Here is a 17,163-nt window from a genome sequence, read left to right as displayed (position 1 = left end):
AAATTGAATAAGTTTTGCAATAATATTAACGAAAATAATTAATGGAATTTATAATAAATAAAAAAATTGAAAAAACACACAAATATTTTATATTATATGATTCACCAGAATAGCTTCACTTCGTGTTGTTTACGTTGTTTCTTTTGACAGGTATCAATGTTTGACAAATACATATTTTCTCCACGTAACCATCTCTACATGGTCTACAAGTCAAAGCTACATATCATATAATATAAAATATTTGTGTGTTTTTTTCAATTTTTTTTATTTATTATAAATTCTATTAATTATTTTCGTTATTATTATTGCAAAACTTATTCAATTTATACAATTTTGCAATTTTATTTACAAGAAAAAAATATATGAGAACCTGGCGTGAAAGAGATGGCGCTTCTTAAATTGAGTCGCGTTCAAATACATTGTCAATATACAACGCAAGTGATACTCGCACATACTACACATGAGAGCATTAATGATAGAGTAAAATAACATAACATTAAAACAATATCACGAATATTGTAAATATAGCACCATTTAGTGTACACAGACTCTTTCGCGTGCAAATGAAAAAAAATGTGCGCAAACCGTTTATTCCGTAGGATTTTGTTGGATTTTTTGTGTGATCTTGAACATATATGAAATAATTTGTAAAAGTGTGCGCCATACAATACTGTGTTGGTTTTTTTTAAATTTGATTTTATACCGCATTGATGCTTCCTTGTATTTCTTAGTTGGTGCAACCGGGGTGCATACTAGGCTGTTCACTTCGATGTCGAGTATCAATCAAATTCGCTATCATTTTTTTCACATTACGAACAGAGAAGATCTGAAACGATTCGTGAATATTCATTAAAATTAAGTCCAACTAATTGAGTTAAACGATTTCATTCCAAGAAAACAATATATCGTTGCTAATGAATTCTCAAGAAGAAAAGAAAAAAAAATTGCCTTAAATTTGCGTCAAAAAATGCAATTGGATGACAAAATGTTGAACAGTCTAGCTTATGAAAAGTATCGGAAAGTCTAACTTGTTTTGTGCTCATTCGTTCCTTCTCTTCTGCTCGACGCATTCATCTCTCGATGTTTGTATGTGTGTAGTACAAAACTTTTATCTGAAAAATTACCATCATTACACACTCCAAGCACAATTTATGTAGTTTTTAATTATTCATTTTTTTCCCTGCTCGCCGCTTTTATTTTTTTAATTCATTTCTCGTTAGTATGTTGTTGTTTTTTTGTAAGCAAAGGCATCCACTTTATCAGTTCGGTATTATCGTCGTATAACAGAAAAAAGCGGCTAATTTTTTTTTCATTCATTCTCCAGCTTTGAGTGAGAACTGAGATGAACGACAAAACTCTCGGCGTGTAATGTATTAAAAAAAAAAAACAAGAAAACAAACAAAAAAGAACAGCAACAGCAACGACAACGAGAAGAGTTATTAGTTTATATGTTTGGGCTTAATGCCGTTTTCAATGGTTCAGTCGCTCTAACGAAATATGTAAATTTTAAAACGACAGCAAGCGATTAAGCGGAAAGTAGTTGATCACATGTATATATGTGTGCGCAAGCGAATGTGTGTTGTGATTTGTAGCAAAAGTTTTATATAATAATTTTTCCTATCAAGTGGTGACTCTCGTTAAAAGATGGAGAGAAAAAAAATTCGCACCAAAAAATCAACTGACACAAATGATACACTCATTTTTTCGTGGTGAAATTTCAAGCGAGTTTTATGTTTTCGTATTATTTTTCATTTGAAAAAATATATAAAACTTCATCGCAAAAGGTCAAATGATCAGCGATAGATTAATCGCATTGATGGACCAAACGATTTTGAAAAAAAAAAACATCATTTTTGCGCATATATTTTTCTAAATTGAAATTGACCAGAATCATTTATCTTTCTTTTGTAAATGTATTACTGCTATGGAAACGCACAGAAATGAAAACAATCCGAATAATAATGTCAATAGAGGCTACCTTTTTTTATCTTTCGTGTGAAATGCTCGAAAAAAACAACCAACAGAAAAATTGTGCACTCTTGCTATTGTCATTTTGCCGCGTTAATGACTAAATCTTCAGAATATTTGATAAAAACGAGCTTAAGAGTGAGAAAAAAGACTTGGAAAAGAAACGATAGGACAAAATCCAATTGCATCAAAGAAAATAACAAATAAAACAGGCTTACTAATACTCATAAAATGAGCAGACGGCAGACAATGTGTTTCTCATTCAAGTGATTCAATACCAAAAATAGAAGCGAACAATGGATTGAGAGAGACAGACTTGAGAGAGAGAGAGTAAGGAATCCTTTTTAAATTATAAATGCCAGGTGAAATCAAAGTATTTATACTGAAATTAAGATTAATCCAATGAACCACATTCCAAACCAAATTCGTTTATGTAACACCAATTGAAAGTCTTAGAATCTGATTTGATGGGCGAGAAGAGAACAAAAGGAGACAACCACGCATAGACACACACAAGAGAAAATGTTAAGATGCTTCTCGATCAGATTAAGAGGACATCTTTTTTTGTGTGTGTAATTTTTTCGGTGAGTGAAGTATTCGCGATTCGTCTACATCGGTAAATCAGACGAAAATGAATGCTCAGAGATGGTGTATGAATGAAATTCAAGCCGACAAATGCCTGTCGAGTGGTAAATTGAAAGGGCATGCAATGGCAAAATCGCTTAAGAAATTAGACGATTGCATGTGGTTAACACCACATGATATGCTCTGTCTTTTTCATCCTCAGACACACGTGCACATGAATTAACTATATCGCCCGACAAACGGTAATCTAGTTGAGATAATCAAAGTGTTTGTTTTTTTTTTGGTTGTTGTATGTGGTTAACAAGACTAGAAATTTATCGAATTATCACTAATACAAGCCAATGTCGCGCAAGACTATGTACAAATAGTCCTGCTGCTCCTACTGCTCCTACTGCTATGTTGCATAATGAATTTCTAGTGAGGCCTAACCTTATAACACACAGTACACACTCAAAAAAGGAGTGACGAAATAAAATCCAAAAATGTCGCCATTTTTCTGGGATACATTTCATCGCAACCATTTTTATTATTCAGACTAACTGTGGCAAAATCCAATATTTTCGGGCTATATATATTTTGAAAACTCTCTTAAATAGAAATGGAGATTTGTCTCAAGTATTCTGTTTCGGTAGCTACTTTTCTTTTTGTGTCGTTCTAGATATTAGCATTCAATATTTCAGATTCGCCATGGTAACAAGTGAAGTGCACGAAAATAGCGAACGAGATTAAAAAAAAGAGAGAGAAAAATTAGGCTCAATTTACCACTGGTGCTCTTCGATGCTTGAATTTGTTACAATACTAAGAATCAAGCAACGAAATTAAAAGCAAATCACACACAAAAAAAAATGTCGAATGAAAATAAATCCACTTGCACACACAGCACATATACAATGGAAACGTTTAACTTTTGTCTAGTGTACACACAGAGCAAATGACAACGACGACGAAAAGACGCGTTTATGCATATGTGAATTCGGCGTTAATACAATGAAAAGAAAGAAGTCTGCATAATAAATATATGCCTAACGAAAAAACCACTATTTGGAAAATATAATAATAAAAAGCGAATAGGCGCGCACCGCACAATGGAAACGATTCACGTCACATACATACAAAAAGTAGGCAAGCAGCAACAGTGGAAGACACGGCGAAACAGCAGTTGAATTGAAAGAAAAAAAAAGAAGTAAGAAATAATACAAACACCAAACAGACAGATGGTTGAATACCTAATTATTTCTGATGTCAGGCACATCTGTCTCCTTCGTCCGCTTCTCCTTCTTCGATCGCCGTCTTCGTTGAGTGCTCCTTTCGAACAAAAAATATGAACAATAAGCAGCAGAGACAAGTGAAAAGTTAGAAAGTATGACGGTTCTTTTTTGTTCGATCCGCATTCAAGGATATGATACGCACACACACACCGAAGTAATGGACAAACCATTCAGCAGTATTTTATGGTCATTGTGTGGTGTTTTCCCTTTTTTTATAAATATGCAATGTGAAAATGAAATGTTTAAATGCATTGAGTGGCTTGCAATGCTACGCCGTAATAAATTGGAACATATTCGTTTCAGCAATCAATATATAAAAGAAAAGAGCGCGCAATCGATTTGCCATTCAATTCGTCAAATGGTTGATTTGATTCTTTCACTTTCATACAATGGTGCGTGTGTGCATTGGCACACGGAATGATGAAAGACAGACAGATATGCTTATGTTTGGATAGCAAGTGAATGCCAAACTGTTATATTCGTAAATCATAATTCGAGATATATGTTACCACGCGCGCCCATCGATAAAAAAAAACACATGGCCCATCCTGTTGCGACCGGTGCACAATCATTGTAATTGAATTGTTTTTCTCACCTGCACACAGCTCTTCAACAACATATCAATGCTGCTGCTGCTGTTCTGCATGTGCTTGTGTATTTTTCGTTATTTCGAATATTCTTTTTGGACTAATGACGTAATGGCTTGCTCTACCTGCGTTTTGCCTCGTTTCTTGAAAATGCCATTTTTTGGTGTTGTTTTTTTCGTTTCGTAAATAATTTATTTGGTTTTATCGCTTAGATCCTTTTCGTTCGTTGTGAACAATGATGATTACAATTTACGATGCGCATGTTTCGTTAAATTAATTCCATTTAATTTCGGTTGATTATGCTTTGGTGTATTTTTCTCGTTTTATCGAAATAGATAAATGCCAATGCATTGAGCGCTCGATTAATCGACCAGCGATAGAAATTCTCCGATATTTTTCATTCGATCGAATACTCGGAAAAAGTGGCATCTTGTGACTCGAACATAATTAAAGTGCCAAATACCAAAAATCGTTGAAACCATCTCAAGTGCAATTCAAATGCCACAACTATTTCAGTCTATCTGACCACCTTTGCTAAATAAATTCTTTTATTATTTCAAATATTTGCATTCACAAACACATACACACACTCGAAACAAATCGAGATAAAAGATGGTATGCATTACGATGGCTTATCACTTGGTGATGGAACGAATCGTATAAATGAAAATCATTAATTCGCGACAAAAGAGAACGAATAACTGGTAAAATAGGTAATCGTTTTTTTGCACTTGAGACAGTTTTTATGTCAAGACCGTGCGAATAAGATAGAGGAGAGAGGAGACAGGAGAGAGGAGTTGTCATTCAATGGACAAAATACGTTCGTTTGGTGTTTGTTTCAATGAGCGATACAACACACAAAATAACCGTGAAACATAAAGTACTTACTGTCGCCAGTAATTTACGGCAATATGCAGACGCATTTTGTTAAACAAATAGAGTTCATGTATCATTGCGTTAGCTGGGATAAGCAGCTCCAAATAGTAGCATGAATGTAGAGTAAAGAAATGTAAAAGAAAATAAACATAAAATGCGACCGAGAATCGTCTGAATGTGAATAGACATTCTTTGCAGTCGATTTAAACACACTGGCAATGTTGAATGGAGAATTCTCGTTAGAAAATTGGTTGGCAAAACAAGTGAGAGTCAATTGGAAAAGGCATGATGGAAAGGGTAAAGATAGACGGATACAGTTCAAATAAAACTTTGCATTTGCAATAAATTCCAGAAGCATCCACAGCGTGCGCCGCAAATACGCATGTACAATGTACAATGTTTACATTGCATTCGACGCCAAAATGAAAAGAGAGAAAGAGAGAGAGAGAGTACAAACTATAAAAATAGAGCCAGATTTAGATACAATATATAAAATATTCAATTAGCCTGGTTTGTTTATGTTGCTATCTCTGGTATTGTTTTTCTATTTGACTGGCACACTTGATGGACTCTTCATTGTCTCTGTATTATACTACATTCAATATTACTTTTATCTATTGCCCTCTTTGCCACACACACACACACCCTCTCTCAATTTGGCTCGTTTTCTTATTTTCATTTCATTTTATTCAATAAATGAAAATAAAATAAGATGATTGCTAACGATTCGAAATGCAAACGAAAAAGGAGAATCAAGCGGAAAAATTGATTTCTATGTCTATGCCATTTTTCTATATAACTTTCATTGTGTTACCCTCTGACACAACAGAGGCACAACGAAAATCGAACGACCAGCAAGTGCGAAAGAGAACGAACAATAACATATAGAAAAGAGAAATATTCTTAAGTTGTTATTGTTCATTTTTCTGCATGAATTGAAGGGCAAAGAACGCACCATCGATTTCTACTGAGCTCGTAATAAATAACATAGCACAGAAGCGTATAAATGCAAATCTAGCAAGAAAAAATAACAACAACAGAAAATATTTATTATTTGTGATTTTGTGCATCGCATTTTTATTTTATTTTTTTTTCTCGCGCACACAATAAAGCATCAGACAGAAAAAGAAAAAAAAATGCACGAAGGATAATATAATGGCAATAAAGCTATCAAATTCATTGCCTCAATCTTTGTTAGCGAAAATAATATAATAAGCAAAATCGCAGTCGAATGATTTGACTTTTGTATGATGTACACCGCATCACATATGTGAGTGTAAACAATTTGTTTGCATCTATCTACTGCTTTCTCTCTCGGTTAGATATTGCTTTTGTTCGAGAGTCCGAAGACTATTCATTGAAGAAAATCACCTGTGCGCAACATTCACTTTTATTTCGATTGTCAGTAATAAAGCCTTAACAATAGAGGCTACTTAGTGGAACAAGGCATCATTCGTAAAATAGCATCAGCATCAATAACAGCGGCGGCAACGGTAATTTTAGCGTCAAAAGAAAAGAATAAAATGAAGAAGGAAGAGGAAACTGTGAAAGCATTGCCATACATCATTATGGTATACATTCCACAGATACAAGCAATGGATGCAGGCCAAAAAAGGATGAAATGTGAAATTGAGGCGCACAATTTTCGTATGGATGCCATAATTTTGAAGGAATTTAGTCTCTCCCTCTCTCTCTCTCTCTCTCTCTCTCACACACACACACACATTTTGTATTTCTACAACATCTCTTGTTCGTGGTGTATCTTTTGTATTCGAAGGAATGAATGCTTCCACGCCTCAGACGCACGCAGGGATACCAAAAAAATAACATTACATTTTATATATATAACTTATTTAGAGATGTCTTGCCTGCTCTTGTTACCGCACCGTCATCCGTTGAATGCTATTTCTGGTGTTTCTGTTGTTGCTGATCATGGTGCTCATGCTAAAAGGTGTTTTGTTGTGCATGTGCAAATTGCCTAATACTTGTATAGCATTCCAACATACATACCATGCATATGTCACATTTACAGACCAGCGTACATTTACAGAGACAGAGGAACAACAATAGGAATGAAAACAACACTCAGAAAGAGACACACACACGCGCAAAAATAAATCACTTACACTTCCATTGTTTTTCCATGTACAAATGCAGTACCCACAATCAAAAACAATAATCACAATATTCAAGAAAAAGTGTAGGTGCAGAAGAGAAAAATGCGTTAAGAGTATGTGTGTTTCTATACAAAGCTACCAGCCATCGGCATCATCATATCGCTTGCGTTTTGATTCTTTTACTCCACCGCCAGTTGATATTGGCGCGTGTGTGTGTGCTGCTTGAGCACTTATCGATAATGGAAATGTTTAAGTACATTTTTTCGATTACAGCTATGAGCAAGGATGGAAACTGAGAGAGAGAGAGAGAGAGGAAGAAAGCGAAAGAGAAAAAGAGGGTCTGAGACGCGCCTTGAATTTCTTTATTGATGTGAAACGGTGTGGCATTTTGTATTTTTCCGCATTATGTTCACTTCATTGCGTTGCATCTCTGACTTTAACTGCCTTCGTTGAATGCTGTTGTCGTTCTTCTTTAGTTTTTGTTTTTGCGTTCGCCATTTCTAGCTTTTGTTAAGCACTTTTCTTCCAATGTCTTAACAACTCTCTCTTTGTCTCTCTTTCTGCCTCTCACACACATATCATCCAATTTCAACTGGTATTGAAAGTAATATGGCTTTTATCGATTCTTTTGCGACAACAATATCACGGAAAGTATCTCATATATTCATGCTTAAATGTTGTAACATAAATAAAAACCAATCTCTGATGCAAACATCATCACTTCATTTCCTTTTGCTATCGCCCTGATTTCACATGTGATGCACAGTGCACATAACCCACAATTTACAGAACTTTGATATCTAAACGTTATTTGTGTCGCCTGTCAATGTTACACATCACTTCACTTTCGATGGGGTATCTTGTATATACATTCTTCAGCGTTACGTGTGTGTGGCTGAATAGGAGCGCAAAAATTAACGCAAATTTTAAAGTTAAAACAATTTTTATGGTGTTTGATGTACAAGTATAACCCGAACAATATATGAAAATAAATTTGATTGTTTTGCACAACATGAGAGGCCACACAATGTAAACGATTTCCTTTTGTTGCCATTGGTAAAATTGGTAAATATTATTGGTAGCATTGAAATTTTTTCTTTTCTTCAAAGATTTTCTATTTGTCATTCAAATCGTTCAATCTACATTCCTGTTACCAGCAACCAAATCTCCAATACCATTTTGTACGACGCTGTTATTCTCTTGTTCGTGATAAATATCGTCGAAATAATTATGCTTCTAATTGATATTCCACAGCATTAAACAACAACACCGTTGAGTTCAAGGCATTCGATATGAGTGTGTATGCTGTGAGTAAGATTGATAGGGCTTTGAAATTGGCGCCGTTATACGAGCGTTCTTGGTTTGACAACCGATTTTATTGTTGTGATAATTTTTGGCGAGAATGGGCGAATTAAAGTAAATGACTCTCACTTTTTCGCATGCCCTTTCTCTCTCTCTCTCTCTCTCTCTCTCTCTCTCTCTCCCACTTTCTCATTTTTGTAAGTAGTATGAATGCTTGAAACATAGTATTTGCTTGCGACTAGAAGAAAGTATTTGGTCAACCATTTTCGAATATATAAATTGCAATTTCGCATATAATTCATTGTAAAGATAATGAGCGATATATTACGCTACGGCGTAATCGTCATATGAGACAAACGGGCTCTTTTTGTTAAATATGCAACCATAAGAGATTCTCAATTCAAATTTATCATCGTGGCTAAATTATAATTGAAAGCATCTTTTGACCTTAGCTCAATTTAATTTCGGTGCTTTTGTGTGTTCACAAAAATAAAAATAGAAGATAGAGGCAAATGACTCACAAGCAAGTTAAATGATTTCGTTAAGAAATGCGTGAAATTCGCGCGGCATTTTTTTTAAAACTCTGTATATAACGGTGGTTGAACGACGAAAATGATGTGGTTAATATTTGCGTATCGCGGCCACATTGAGATGATCAAATGAATGGAATCGCATTGCCGTCGATGTAGCTAATAAACATTTATTAAATGTTCTCTCATTCAAAATTCCCAACGCACAAATGGCCATGCAATAGCATCCAAGTACGTTAACTCAAACAATAGAATCGCACGCGAACCACATTAAAAATGATGATATTTTAAGATGAAGTGACACACCATGGATGAAGATGAAAATAAGAAAACATTTATAATTGCATTTTATTCTAAATAAATTGCCCAGATTTATTAACTATTCGGTGAATTTATGATCGGTAATTTGTGGAAAATGTTGAACAATTGCTTTATTCGATGGGGAGAGTTTGAGACTAAAAAAAATAAGATATGAACATTGCATGAAGAGGGACCGATTTTGGTGGTGAGTTTATCATCATAAAAATGCCATCGAATGTCGAACCCATTGTATGAATGTCACAGAATATATGTCATGACATGCGACATTGTTGCACGTTTTTGAGGTAGATTGATGAGCCAAAAGTGGCAACATTAAATATTCTCTCGGTTATGGAAGCGATTGAATTTCATCGATAAGCAGCAACAGTAACAGCACAACGACGGCTGCTACTTCAGTTTTGAATATAAATTGCCAAGGATCAAATATTAAGAGCTCGAAGAAAAACCTGATAATTCCCGAAAATTTATGTTGATGCATTTTAAGCGAGCAGTTTTTTCTTCTTACTTCTCTTCAATTCTTCATCTTTTTCATCTTTTGTTCCTGTGGGCTGCGTCGATTTTATTTCTTTTGTTGGATTTTTTTTTCAATTTTTTTTCTCCGGCGCTACACATGGCTTTGATATGGCTTTGTTGGTCAGACATTTTCATGCCACATAATATTAGTTTGCCGTTGCTCTCGTTTATGAGACGCTCTTTTGCTCTTGGTATTTGTTCCAAAACAAAAAAAAACATTCCGAAAAATAGAGAGACGAAAAAATGGCGACAGTAGAAAAAGGAGGGCAAAAGCGAAATAAAAGAATTTATGACCAATTTCCTTTCTTTATTAAAAAGAAATATCATCGTTCATGATGGGTCTATAAATTCTCAAATAATCTAACCGATATTATGCAGACACTTGCCAAGCGCCCTAAAAATTGCTCTCTTCGTTCATCCCCAATAAATAAACGTGCATACGAATAATAATTTCTTTTTTATACAATCACACCACTACAGTATCAGTATCAGTTTGTTCCATTTTTTTTCATACTGCGACAAGACAACGTTTTTCCTCTTATGGTGGTTTTTTTTGTAATTCATTTCACAACGAATGAATTTTGCAATGCGTATGAATATATAACGTGTTTTGCTAGAATTAACTCGTACTGCTGAGTAAATAAAATGGGTTTTCTAAACGAGACGCAATAAGATGATCTCTTTTAATGATTATAAAATGTCTTAAGCTTGTTTCACTTTTATCGTGACTTCTGATTGAATTTGCCACTACAAATACTACTACTATTTCTTACACAGTACCCATCTTCTCTGTCTTTACTCTTAATCATACTTGAAAAATTAATTTACATCTCAGTCGATGCATTGAATCTCATAACAAAATTCGCGAGGGGAAAACCTTGTCTTTCAATTTTTGTTATCTCTTTCTCACATAAACCCATCAACGAACATTGAAAGTTTTTTAGCACGTCAACAATGAGCACACTATGTTTCAAAATAAAATCAATAAATAAGTTTTATACCGCGTACTGATGCTAAAACTTTATTTTTGCTTCTCTTTTTGCAGGTAAGCCGAACAGCAGCATAACCACCATTTTCTCAACAAACAACAACAGCTCGTGCACCAGGGTAAACAAAGATAGAACATTTCCCGATAGATTATGTGCTATTTTTCTATCCACAATAATGTGTGGATTGGTGCATGAAAATATGAAAATTGGCTAAATATGTCGAATAATGAACACGAGCGAAAAACAAACAACACACACAAGGAATAAAAAAACAATGACGAGACAACTGCGTGAACGAATTACTCGAATAACTTCAATGAATAATAAAATGTGTAAAATACGGTTTGAAGATAATTTCGCAGCAGTAACAGCAAGAACAAAAACGAAACACCAAAAACCACATCGATATTGATTTTCAATGAGTTTGATCAAGTCGACAAGCGCACACACACACACACACACACACACACACACACGAGAGATGTGAGAAATTATGATGAATTATGTTTGAAATACGGGTTGAATGGAGAAAAGAACACGGAAAAGCGCGCCTTGTACCAGTGTTTGTCTGTTGTGCGCATATTTATGGGGTATTAAAAAACAAGAAAGGGCACAAAAATTCTTTGCATGATTTATATTTCAGTGTTTGGATATTAACACATATAGATTCATAGTGTATGCAAGCTCGATGCTTGCTTGATTGCTTATCGCTTTTGCTGCTCTTTTGCTTATTCATATCTCCGATTTTCGCCGTGTGTTATGGCTTCGTGATAGTTTTTGAATTGTTTTGAATGAAAGCAATATTTACTGTGGTGAATTCATCTGCTTTATGGATTCAGCGAGCCAAGCGAAAATCCGTTGAATGTCAGCGACTCTATTCAATGCATTTATTTGATGATGCAACACAATGCCATACACACACACTCGCATACACATATATAAACAACGATAACGTAACGCGACGCTTAACCAACTGCTATATGACGATGCGGTTATTTGAACTTGATTGAAATTGTGCACTCACACTCTTTGATCCCATTGCACGTCATGTCCTGTCGATTTGTTTTTGGAATACAGTTTTTTTTCTTCTCAATGCTTCAAGATCCATTGTGCTCTGGTAACTTTAACCAAGCTTCGTCTCTTGTTTAAAATTAATTCATTACTATCTATGTGCTTTTCATTATCCATGTCTTGCAATTTAAATCACGAACCAAAAAAATAACAAAAACATGTATTCACAAAATTTGTACAACAACAACAAACAGCGAAAACGATAACAATAATACCTTGGATTGAGCAACAGACATGCTCCAAGCTTATCGAAACTAAACATAGAAAGATACTCTTCGCCAATGTATTTTTTGTTTCTGTTCAAAAGTGAACACTAAACTGATTGACACACAGTGAATGAAAAAGGGAGGGAGAGAGGAAAAAGAAGAAAAAAAGGAGTGCGCGAGTCAAACAAAAACGTACAACACAAAACTATGCGGTGGAGATATTGTTTCGCTCAGTGTTGTTGCTGGATACTGCCATACTCCAAAATTGTTCAATATTTGATGCATACGTATGAATGAGTGCGTGCATGATTGTTGTTAGTACCATTATCAGATCTAATAGGTAACTACAGATTTTAGGAGTTTCTATCTGTTTCTCTCTTTAACATCAATTTCTGCTACACATACCAGACAAGTACGCATACACAAAATAATCAGGGCCATCTTAATGCACAACATATTTACAAACTAACGAGCAACCATTGGCACAAGCTATGATATCTCTTGCTACCACACTCTTCCATCTGGTCCATTCGCATCTGATAAGAAAATTGATATGATTACAGCTCACCCATTTCTGTGTATAGATTATTTCATTCAAATTTGCGTGTGATGTTCGATTTTCACTCTGACTCTCCCCCCCCATTTACATCGTCGATGATATCATGCATCATTTTGGGGCAAAACTCATGTATCGTTGTTACGAATTTCGTAATACGAAACTCATTGCAAATGATTGTTATTTGTGATGTAACGTCATGTGAATGAGATAGTTTTGTTTGGTTCACCGTTTACAAAGCGACGGGGTTGCAATTTTACGCGTGATCCCTTGTAGCAAATAAAATTCTATTTTGAACTATGTACATTCCATCTATGATGTCGCGACTTATTTTTTTTTAACTCCAGAATGAGAGAAATGGTGACTGATCGTTTAATGCCCATGCATGACAAATATTCCATTTTATGCCGTACCAAAATCATCATTTCGGTTTGTTAGCAAATCAAATATACCATTTTTTTTCTAATACCATTTTGATGACGAGTGTTCTGCCAAGAGAAATGAATTACATGCGAGCAGCAACAAAAAAAAAAACAAAAGCCTCAATTCAGAGTCTCTGTTCTATCAGAAATGTGTACGCGCATATATATGTATACATTATTCGTTACGCACATTTAGTGTTGTTATTATTATGTGAAATGCGTTACATGAATGCTAGTCAAACAGTGTGTGTATTCGTGTGCATATACATACAGAGCGGCAGAGAAGAATTCTCATCCATATATAATACCTATTTAATAAACAAGGAAAATAAAATTGATTTGGTTTTGCTCATGCAGAGCATCAGTCTGTACACGATTTGTATTCTTCCAACCAAATCGATGAACCGAAATTGACAGACAAAAAAACACGCACAGAACAAATGAAATAAGAAAACGTTGAACAAAAAAAAAACCATATAGTATTGGCTATTGAAAAACAGTCACGGACGATTCGCGTACGTGAATTAAATACGAAGAGAACAATAACAAAGAAAATACACATGCACGCAACATTTTTTTATATAGATAAATTCATATGATGACTAATACACGTGTGTTACATATATCAGATGAACAACGACATCTCTCGTTATCATCATCAAGCGGTTCTATCATTATTGAAAATTATGGCTAAATTCACTTGAGCCACCACGATTAATTTTATTACCATTAACTACCATGACACGTAGATTGAGGTAACTAGAAAAAGCGGCGCTTTTTTACGAGTTGAACATGATATTTTTTTTTGCAGCTTTCAATATTGTGGGTGCGTTTCTCGGATTACTCATCTACTTGACCCAAACAAAATCGACTCAAATTCATAAGATCGTTTGAAGTTAAAAAGTTTGGCATTAATGGGTTGTTTCAAAAAGAAAAATGTAAACAAAGTACAATGTTTTTTTTTATGTCTCGGTAAATAAGCCAAGTGATAAGTTTTCGCATATATTCCAACTGATTTACAATAATTCCGAAATGTGAAATGAAATGAAAATTGATGAAAAATCAGTGTAGTGTAAAAAATGTGTCGTCGAGTGATGTTGTTGTTTTGGGAAATTTCGTATGTATATATTATGTACAAAATGGTAAAAGCTAATTTTCGGAAGAGCGCTATGTTCATCTTAAATGAAATTATTTCATTTTTCCTTGTTCTCTTTCTCTTGCTCTTGGGGTTTGCGTCCCTCGTTTTAAATCCAATGTGGCAACAACATTTGAAGTTATTTGTTTTTGTTTTTCTGCTTCTTCTTTTTCTTTTGTTTTGCTTCACATCGTCCTCGGATTGTTTTCATTTTCGTCAATATGAAAATTGGTCATGTTTGTCAAATGGTATGAGTTTGGTATGTTTGGTGTGCAAGTGTGTTTTGCTCTTTCTATTACATAAAATACAATCACATGCCATTCAACATAATAGGTGCATAAAGTAAATTACATTCAATGTGAACATTTGTATGTGTCTATGTTTTAAGTTGCAAAACTTTCAATACTTTACTTTCTCTTACATTTCACTCTATCTATCCGCTCTCACACCCTTCGCCCAAGCTTAGTATTCGCCGCTTTTTGGTTGTTGTTGTTGTTTCTGTTGTGTCGGTGTGCTTTATGAAATGCAAAAACGAGAGAAAAGAGAGTGAGTATATGGAGTCATTTAAGCGAATAAACCGAACAAACGAGAATATTATGCCGAATGAATCGAATCGAGAGAGGGAAATAAATGTTCTTCTGTAATCGGATCATTGCACGTCATAATACATAACAATAAATAAACAATGTTTATATACTTCGTTATAATTTATATTCACTATACGAAAATCGACTAAACCGCACCACCAAATAGTGTGTGTCTACGTACACTGGCAACAAATTCCGACGCTACTTTCAATCTATATATGCGAAAAATAGAGATCCATTCGCTCTCTCTCTCTCTCTCACTCGCAAATTCTCTACGCATGGATCATTGACGCATTCAAGCAATAACGATTGGTGAAAATGAGACCATAAAATATACGCAAAATACATATAGACACATTAACGCAACACCAGAAAAGCAGACTGAATGAACAGAAAAATGAAACGTATTTTCCAACAATGGGCCCGTGCATGGACATCACACACACACATCTAATAATCGATGGCATAGATAAATTAGAGCATCAAGATACATCAGCCCGAGAGAGGATAAAAAATGGCCACTCACACGAGGAAAAAATATTGTTGTGTCTTTTGAGAGTGGTTCAACCGATTCGGATGAAATCAATAAATTCTTTTGGAATTTAATCTATTTTTCATTTTCTGAGATTGATGCCGGTAAATTGTACACATATTCCGAATATTGAAGTTGGTCCGATGGATATAATATCCAGGATATTCCATCAAAAATGACTGTTGAACATTTGGTTGATATTGGTTGTTTTCTGCTTCGAACGTGTGAGCACAAAAAATAAAATCACTTTTACGATTATCAGCCAACGTCGTCTGCACAAGTGTTTATTTGTTCGAGAACCGAAGTGCACATAAACCGATGAAAACGAAATTCAAGTGAACTTTCAAAGCACAAAGAGAAACCTGTTCGTGAAAAGCAAAATTGCATAAAAGAACATTAACAACACCAACAAAATCGGTCGATTGTCGTTTATACGATCTGTGTACAATTCGGCACTGATCTCAACCAACCGTCCAAACAACAACACCAACAACAATAAGAATTTCGCTTATTTTAGTTTTTTTTATTCGTTTCTATTCTATTCTTAGCTTTCACAAACTGGTTATTATCTCACCGGAACCATATGGTATAAGGTTTTGAAGACAGCAAAAGAGAGAATGTGAAGAAACAACAAAAACAACATCAATGACTGAAAGGAGTTATAAATTGGTGTGTGTACAAACAAAACAAGAACCCATCGAAACAAACCTTTAAGTGTGGCACACATAAACACACACACACACACACAGCCAAAAACCAAATCGAATTTCTATTTCGGCCAAAAACTTTGGCGAACTCGAGTATTTTTGTTGTTGTTCTCTTCACATTTTCCAGTTGATGTTTTTTCTGCTCTCGATCTTTCGTTTCGTTTAATGTTTTATTTTTATTCTCTTTTTTTTTTTTTGGCCAAGGCAATGCTCGGTGAGCGGTTGTATTTGTGCGTTTGGACCTTACGTTCTTTCTGCATCCCATTTACAGTCAATTGTCATCAATATAACCAAATGTTTACACATTAAAATCAGAAACCAAAACACAACCCCCAACTTTGTCTCGTTTCCATACTCCCTCTCTCTCAGTCGGTCCGGTGTCCTAATAAAATAAACAAACAAAACTATTCATAATTTCGTTTCTGGCTACGCCACATACCGGTAAGATGACCAATCCAAAGTCTCGAATTCAACTTTTGCAAAAACATGGCACACAGAGCCGAGCAAAAGAAGAAGAAATAGGCAATGTTGACGGAGAGAGAATGTTTGCCAATGTGTGTATGCAACTCAAGCAAGTGGCTGCAAATTGTGTACAGTGAAATAATGTTTGCAAAGGCATTTGTGTGTCGACAAACAAAACACAAATGTGCTGAAGGAAAAGTGAAGCCAAAATGGTTTGAGCTTTAGAGTCACGTTTCGCTGTTAAATCATGATGAAAACAAAAACACCGATTTGATGGCAATATAGTAATAGCAACAAAAAAACAACAACAACAATCGGTATGATGACGACAACGTGGCCGGTTTCCATTGAAAACCACCTTCGATTGACAAACGTTCGTTCAAATTAATCATTTCATTTAATGAGAAGGTACGGGGGGGGGGGGGGGGG

The 17,163-nt window shown here is 34.9% G+C and overlaps 1 protein-coding gene across 6 annotated transcripts in view; it reads left to right on the top strand.

The window, feature by feature from the left end:
• Positions 1-17,163, top strand: part of LOC116352131 (nephrin) — a 380,040-nt gene that overhangs the window by 80,482 nt on the left and 282,395 nt on the right. The gene's annotated exons all lie outside the window — the stretch shown is intronic.

This window comes from Contarinia nasturtii, unplaced genomic scaffold (assembly GCF_009176525.2).
Source record: "Contarinia nasturtii isolate CC-2019 unplaced genomic scaffold, AAFC_CNas_1.1 Cnas_scaffold_187, whole genome shotgun sequence".
Lineage (NCBI taxonomy): Eukaryota > Metazoa > Arthropoda > Insecta > Diptera > Cecidomyiidae > Contarinia > Contarinia nasturtii.
This window is presented reverse-complemented; position numbering and strand designations above follow the sequence as displayed.